Genomic DNA, 8,895 nt, shown 5'->3' on the forward strand with positions numbered 1-8,895 from the left:
TTTTATATTTTACAAATGTCCGCTCTTAGCTTTGGTAACAAACTAGGATTTTGTTGTTTGGTTTTTATACTTTTGTTGTTGCTTCTATAAAAATTCATTGTCATTTTATGCTTTTTTTTTTGTTTTGTTAAAATGTTCTGTCTTTGAATAAAGAAAAAAACAAATAGGAACAATATCCATTCTAATTTACTTTAAATTAAATGTCTAATTTCAATGTCTTACACTGATCAAAAGATGCTTAATTATTTTCTTAGTGTCTGAACTGTGAGAGGGAATAATTTACAGTGATATTTGGAGTACACTGCAAAAAATGTAAATCTTAAGTCATTTTTTCTTAAAATAAGTGCATTTATTCTTGGATTGAGGAGGTAAGTGAGAAACTTTGCCAATGGAAAAAGATAATTTACCTTTAAAATAAGAAAAAAACAATTGCATTGTCTTATTTCAAGTGCATTTTATCTAATTATCTTATTTTAAGAGTAAGAATACTCATTCCATTGGCAATTCATCTTACTTACCTTTAAAAATTAAGGGTAAATACACTTAATTTAAGATATCTTTACTTATTTCTAGATTATTTTTGCATTGTATATTTTTAAAATAGGTTAAATGAGAAAAAAGGGGCAACTTCTTGTTTTATGATATTTTCAGAACAGTTTCTAATAATGAAGTTTAGTTTGATGATATAAGAACAGAAGAACGGAAAGTATCAACAACAAGCAGAGTGGTGTGGTTTCTGCGGTTAGCTTCCAGTTCTGCTCCTCCTCTGCACCTCAGCTCAGGAAAACCAATCTTTCACAACTGGCGCCCCAGGTCTCCTGTCCATCATGGCCCTGCCCCCCCCACCACCCGCTGAGCCCAGGCAGCATAAAGGAAGCAGCCGCCTGCAGGAGACTCAGAGGCATTTCTGAGCTGAAACAGTGAAACCTTCTGATTTATGCTCAGGATTTAACGACTGAGACAGGCAGGTGAGGAGTTTCCTTCTTTCTCATGTTTGACTTAACAAAACAAAGTTTTGCTTATTGGTAACTTTTCAATAAAATAACCAAATCTTAAAAAGATGTTTTCATGGTCCTCTGTTAACATTTTGCTGTATCTTTGATGTTTTTCACACACAGACAGTAATCTATCAGAGATGGGGCTTCTGAACATCACTGTGATCCTCGTTGTTCTTCTCACAACAACAGCCGCTAAACCAGTAAGACGAACCACAACAGCACTGCTATAATATTCCTCTGTCCTGGATATCATTCATTGTGCCTTTTTTTATTGTTCTGGATCAGTTTGGAGACACTTCTCCCAGGGTGGGGCTGCAAAACAACCTTTTATCAGTAGAAATAGAAGTAAATGTGATTTTAAGCATATAAAATGAATAACGATCAACTTTGAAAGCCTTTAGGAAATTAAGACCACCTTCCCTCTCCACTGTTATTTTGCCTTATTTACAGACTTTGTTTGTACAATGTGTAATGGTCCTAACACAACATTTTGTTTTTAACATTGGCTGGGACATTTCCCTGCCTTTCTCCTCTGTTGTTTTGAGCTGATGCTGTGTTTGGAATATTGTCTCCTTAACAACCTGGTTTGAACGATGCTTTAGCATCATTTTTAATGGTTTCATTTGTGTATAATCTTTTTTTTTTACTTAGAGACAATCAAAATGTGACACAGTAAACTTAAACCCTTTTACAGATTTATCAGCCAAAATAGTTCCTCCTCTAAGGTCATTTCTGTTGGTTATAAACCTTAGCAAACATTTTAAGACTAGAAGTTTCTGCTTTACCACTTGCTTATAGTTGTACTTTGAGATACCCATCAAGTCATAGTGCATTATAGTGTCCTGAATAAGGACAAATCATCATACTTCCACCGTCATGCTTGAAGATGTTATGTGGTGATGGGCTCATATGCTCTACTTGTTCTTCTGCAAACATTTTGTTCATTATGATCAAACATTCCTACTTTGACCTCATTCAAACTTCAATCAATCTGGTTTGGTTTGCAGAGTCTTTCTTTCATTCATTCCTCCAAAGCAGCCCTTATTGTTCAGTTTTTTTGTTCAGCTTCCATCACCTTTTCAGAGCAGAGGCGGCTTTTTAAACGCATTGTCGTTTGCTGTTCAAAGGCGGTTAATTACCACACAAGGTAAAGCAGTGCAGTGGCGGTTCTAGAATATTTTCATAATGGTGGCCAGGCAGGGACCAATGTGCTCCGAAGGGGGGGGGCGATAATGATTTTACGGTTAATCTATACTGATCACAATAGACCAACAGGAAAATAAACAAATGAATCTATTTTCATGTATTTACCTAATAAATCACTAAAGATGGATACATTTTTATGATAATAAAGCTACAACTTTAGAGTTCTAAATAATTTATGCATTAAATAGGTTGAGCAGTTAATCTTTATCTTGAGTCACGGAGAAGACTCCTAAATGACTGCAGTGATAAAATCTCCCCCATAAAACATAAAAAACTAATTTTCAGTTCTTTTTAACTGTAGTATTTTGTTGTGAATAATTATATGCTGGATTTTTCTTGTTAAATGCTCAAATGCTTTGTTTTCTTTTTTGGGTTGATATGCTAACCCTAAAATGTTAAAGTAGGATATTCCACATGATGATGTCACTGCTGCCACCTTCTGGTTAGGAGGAGAACTGCTTGATCCTGGGGAGGTGAATTACATCCACAAAGGAACACCAAATCACCTCATCCTAATCACATCCAGCTTAGTGATTGGGCAGGGGTGGCCCTGGGCCCCTTAGCCCCCCCACCCACCTCCATTATATTCAGAGTGAACTGCCTTTGGACCTTGCAATCAAAAAACAAAGTCAGATGAAGGAGAAGCCACTACTGTGTGTGTCTGAAGGTTTTTTTTACAAGCCTGAAATCCTCAGTCAACCTTTTTTATTGCTAACTAGAATTGCTGGTGCTAGATTTGAACCACTTGTAAGAGTTGGAAGTAGTTTGACATTTATCTGAGCATTGCATACTCTGATTTTCATTTCTGTGAATAATATTTCCTTCTGTAGAAAGACAGACTTGAGATAAAGTTGAAAGAGCATTTGTTGCCCTTTTTGGGAATAACAAAACGGTAAAAAAAAAAAAAAAAAAAAATTAACGAACCCAAAAAAAAAAAAATCAACTAACAAAACCGCCCAAAAAGCAAAAAAAAGGGCCAAAAAGAAGAATCAAAAAAAAAAAAAAAACCCACCATATTTGCTTCATCTTAGCTTATTGAATAATCAAAGTGTGGTTGGCCACCATTTTTGACCAATCATTATCATCTAAATAAGAAATCTCCTCAAAAGGTCAGAAATCCAAGGAAAGAGTTATCATTTGTTGACCTTATCCAACAAGTTACCCTGGTTTTCCTTTGCCTTCACAGATGAGCCGCAGGCAAGACGCCGACATTCCTGATAAACACCATCCACGGAGATACCTGGCAGAGCTAGCTGAAGGCTCCAAGGAATCTTCCGAGGAGTCTTCCGAAGAGGAGACTGAGGAAACAGAAGAAGAGGAGGAGGAAGAAGTCGTTGTTGAGACCGAAGCTGCCACCATCCCCCCCTTGCTGGTCATGACCACAGAGGCCATGACCGCCATCACCTCAGGAGACGGCAGTGTGATCACCCCCGAACCGGACACGGCGAACACGGTTGGACCGGTCATCATGGTCCGTGACACTACGCCGGGGCCGGCGCTGACGGACATGACCCCCGATGTCATGGTGACAGATGTGTTTCAAACATCGGTCCGTGCCACAGAAATAAGGGGGGACATTTAAAGCAACTAAACATTTATTCATTTGGTTTCTTTAACATTCGCTCCTCTAGAGGCTGCTTGGGAAGTTTTGAAATCAAAGTTATTTGTCCTGCCTGGTTTATTTTGTGGTAGATGTAAAGAAATGACCAAATATATCATATAGAAAGACATTTTTCCCAACAACAAAGTGCTGCCACTGAGTACATACTTGTATGGTATGAAAATCCCTCTTTATTATTTAGATAAGCAATGTTTACATGTGTTATTTACCCTATTTCTAATGTACTGTATCCTCTAGACTTGCGGTGCTTTCACTGTCAAGCAGAAGCCTTGCTTTCGTACTGTATAAACTACTTTAACAGGTTAATGATAAATCACAAAAAATATGTGTTGGCATGTCAATCTTTGGAGACTTGTAATTCTTAACTGTAATTAAAGTGAATTAACTTTTTTTTTTAACTTTTCCTTTAAAGATTTGCTGATTACTGTACGAATATATCAATGCAAGAAAGCAGAAAGCATCCAGAGTATGTAGCCCGCAGCTGGATGGTGGCTGGGTGTGTCTGAATTTTTAACACCGACATAGAGTTCCTGCCACACTGTGGATTATGGGTTGTAAATTTATCTGTTACCCTGATTAAACACGGCTGAGACAATGCTAACATGTTGTTGACTGGTTTTCTTTTGTTGCTTGGAAGGTTTCATGTTGGTTTCTGGATCTTATTATGCACTTAGGACCTAAATATGACTGCTGACTAAATCCATGCACAACAAATTCAATTCAATTCAGTTTATTTCTATAGCGCCAATTCACAACTCATCTTCATCTCAAGGCACTTAACAGTTCAAAGGGATGCAAAGCTCATGTTTTCACAGCCTATTTAACAAGTCCTGCCAACTAAAAAAATAGAACAACACACAAACACCAAAAAGCAGGCAAATGAAAAATGCTGCAAGTAGCAAAAACAACTAAAGGTTAAGAAAAGCTTCCAACAGGCACCGCATAATGTGCTCCTGACCACCAGTGGGGAATTCAATTCAATTCAGTTTATTACTATAGCGCCAATTCACAACACATGTCATCTCAAGACACTTTACAGTTCACCAGATCATAGAGTGAAATGATTCAAAGTGTTCTATCTAAGGAAAACCAGTTGATTGTTTCGACTCATTGACTCAAATGCAATCCCTCATACTAAGCATGCTTGTAGCGACAGTGGAGAGGAACAACTCCCTTTTAACAGGAAGAAACCTCCAGCAGAACCAGGCTCAGTGTGAGCGGCCATCTGCTGAGGCCGACTGGGGTTCAAGGAGACGGAAGCAGAGATACAAAAAGCAACTGTAAAAGGCGGCCCCGTCCAGGAAACACACAGCCAGGCAGACGAGCTCCGAGCCAATCCCCGTTTCAAAGGAGGAAGAGAGCAAATCCAGCCAGTCACTGTCAGAGAAACAGGACTACACTGAAAAACAGGCTGATCTCCAACATCTATAAACAAAGGTGTTGATGGCAGCAGCACAGCTGATATTTCCCTCCAGGATGGAGTCACACTGGAAAAAAATTAAATCTAGATCAGTATTTTTTTCTTTAAATAAGTGCATTTGTTCTTGGATTTAGGAGGTAAAAGAAAAATTTTGCCAATGGAACAAGACAATTTACATTTAAAATAAGAAAACACAATTGCATTGTCTTATTTCAAGTGCATTGTCTTATTATAAGAGTAAAAATACTCATTCCATTGGCAAACCATCTCATTTACCTACTCAAATTAAGGGTAAATACACATATTTTAAGACATTTTTACTCATTTCTAGATTGTTTTTCCAGTGAGAAACAGACGAGGCAAATCTACTATGAGAAAAAGCAGAGAGAGCAGAACATTAGAGATTAAACTAACAGATTCTGCAGAGTGGGAGAATGCTGTAGAGATAGAATGAAGCAGAATGATGAAAAAGGGGTCCCTATATCCTCCAGCAGTCTAAGCCTATAGCAGCATAACTATAGAGATAGCTCAGGATAACCTGAGCCACTCTAACTATAAGCTTTATCAAAAAGGAAAGTTTTAAGCCTAGCCTTAAAAGTAGACAGTTAGTTAGTTAGTAATTTATATATAATAGATGAAGAACTAAAATAATTATGTTCAGTTTATATATATATATAAATCACTCAATGGTAGGATGATGATAACATCCAAAGCAGATGGTCTTTTTTGTGTGTCACATCTGCCTGCCGTGGGATCATAGCAATATTGTTCAGAGCTACTGGCAGACATCCTTATGCATCAGAGCAGCAACGGACCAAAGTAAAACCTCAACTTCTAGAAAAAAGCCAGAATTATTGTGTTTCAAATCGAAGCTTTTTAATAGTGAGGATTTACAGCCTAAAGTGGTCAGCCTTGTCAACATCTAGTCAGACTGAACCAAAAACATATCTACTTTGCTCCAGAAAAATCAAAAGTCCTGATCGAATTCAGATCCAACATGATGCCCACAAGAAGTTTATCCAGGTCCAGTGTCCTTTCACTGTAACATCCGGACACACCACATGCTGAGCAATCTGGTGTGTTCTGCTCGTTCTCAGCAGGACTCTGAAAAATACCATTGCAATTGCTTCTAAGGGCTCAACTTGATGTGAAACTAGTTGTTGTTTGCACAATCACAGCAATGAACACCTTCTACTATATTTTTATCAGCTTACTTTTCAGAGGCAGCAGAAAGGATAAGACTTGCACAAGCCACAACATGATTAACCACTGATGGGTTTAGTAAATAACTTCAATCCAGAAACGTGTGGTAATTGTGTTCTTGCTGATCTTACATTGGCACATAACCCTCTACCAGCAGGCACTTTTTGTTACATGGTAAGAATTCTAGGCCCCTTAGGGTCTGACTATTCAGGCTACGGTTGATTCAGCATAATCCTTTAGCTGGTTACTTTTTCGTTTTCTCAGATTTTACACTGGAAAAAAACAAAATCCAGGTAAGTAATCTCTTCTTAAAATTAGTGCATTTGTTCTTAAATTGAGGAGATAAAAGAGACATTTTGCCAATGGAACAAGACAATTTACATTTAAAATAAGAAAATACAATTGCATTGTATTTCAAGTGCATATAATCTAATTATCTTATTTAAAGAGTAAAAATACTAATTCCATTGGCAAATCATCTCATTTATCTACTCAAATTAAGGGTAAATACACTTAATTTAAGACATTTTTACTCATTTTTAGATTGTTTTTGCAGTGTATATTATTTACAGAAAATCTAAATACACAGAAATAGATGACAGTGAGATTCTGAGAAGTCTTCTCAACCAACATATTCTCATTATCAGTTCGTATGAAATCGTACGAAAAGTTATGCACACTATTTCGTACGTTTTGGACGTTTTTCCTTAAAAAACCAGATCAGTGCGCATGTGCTGGCAGACAGAAAAAAAAGCAGATCCGCGGAAGGATGTAAAACTGGGAAAAACAGTGCAATAATCACTTATTCATGTCTCTAACTACTTTGCTTGCTGTTTTATATCTTAGGGTTAAGGTCAGGGTTAGGGCTAATTGTAATTTATATTCTATGTTCTTGAATTGTGCGTAAGATGCGCATATGACGAAAAAAACGTCCAAAACGTACGAAATTACGGTGCATAACTTTTCATACGATTTCATACGAAATTTTTAGAGTCACAAGCTAAAAGTTGTTGACTTCTATTCACTTTAAACGTACATGCAGGGTATTTATTCTCTAAAAAGATTACCTAAAGGAGAGGGCTCCACTGCAAACTGTAAGATAATAAAGAAAAAGGGCTTTTAGTTTTAACTCCCCCTCCAATGAAAACAGACGGTTCAAACTTCCTGACTCTACAGGGCAGCAGCTTTAACTGCAGTTATAAAAGTCAATAAAAGATTCTCTGCATTAAAACAGGTAAGAGTTCAGGGGATCACCGCTTTGCTACCTGAAGATCAAGTACAGAAGTGTTCATAAAGCTTTTTACTAGCCTCTAAGAGCATTCAGAGCATTTTAGGCCAGATTAAATGTCATATAGATACAATAGATCGTTTAGGTGTCAGGTTGAGTGGAGGTTTAAAGAGGACCCAAGTGCAGAGATGGAAGCTGAGCTGGTTTCATGCAGATTTAATAACAACAGGTGGTAACTGAAGCAAACATCTAAAAGTAAGAAAACAAAGAAAACCAAAATCTAGGAGACATCAGGGAAAACAAACATAAGGAGCTTGAAAACGAGAAGGAAACAGCACTGAGGAACTGCACGGGGAGAGTATATATGGAAGATTGAACAAAGACTGGGCTAATGAGCTGATAAGGAACAGGTGTGGATGGAAGCATCTAGAAGGGAGCTAGAGTAAGGAGACTGACACAAGGGGGCAACACATGGTAAACAAGAAATACATAAGAACTAAAAAAAATAACCAAAACAACAAGAATTGAAAGCAATGACATTGAAAATACAGAATGATTCAAAATGTAACAAAAAACTCAAAAAGAAAACTTAAACAGAACTAAAAAGTGCAAAATCAAGACATTTGGGGGCAGTATTCGGCTAATCAAGTTGAAGAAAAAAAGAAAGTCTGCATCACCAGAGATATTCTTTAATGCATGCATGCTTTGAATCAGTTCTTTAAACTAAATCATTAAAATTATTATTTATCAGGTGTTCAGAGTCACAGAAAACTGTCCTGATGGGGACAGCTTCCTCATCTGTTGTATAAGTCACACTGAAGTTCCATTCCTGAGCCGCCCGCTGACCACGACTGAACTGAGAGAAATCCATCAATAAAGTGATTCGATTCAGTGAGGTCACTACAAACATTTGTCAGTTTGTTTTGATAAATCTTTCAAAAGAGACACAAAATTTCTCTGATAGGGTTCTTATTAGTTGTTGTTGTTCAGGTGTTTTAATGTAATGGTGTGCACACACCTTTCTAGGTCTCAAAGCAGCCCCACCACACATCTTAAAAATCTTTTTCACAATTTGCGCTACCACTCTTCTTCTACTCAGGTGCATTTTTTTTTTTTTTAATCATATGCTCTCTTCATGTTTTGGCCTAAAAGTACCGAGACCGGTGCCTATCTCTGTCAGTCTACGGCTGAGAGGCAGACTTCACAGGTCGCCAGTCTG

The sequence above is a fragment of the Cyprinodon variegatus genome, unplaced genomic scaffold (assembly GCF_000732505.1).
Source record: "Cyprinodon variegatus isolate N-32 unplaced genomic scaffold, C_variegatus-1.0 Scaffold670, whole genome shotgun sequence".
In the NCBI taxonomy this organism is placed as follows: domain Eukaryota; kingdom Metazoa; phylum Chordata; class Actinopteri; order Cyprinodontiformes; family Cyprinodontidae; genus Cyprinodon; species Cyprinodon variegatus.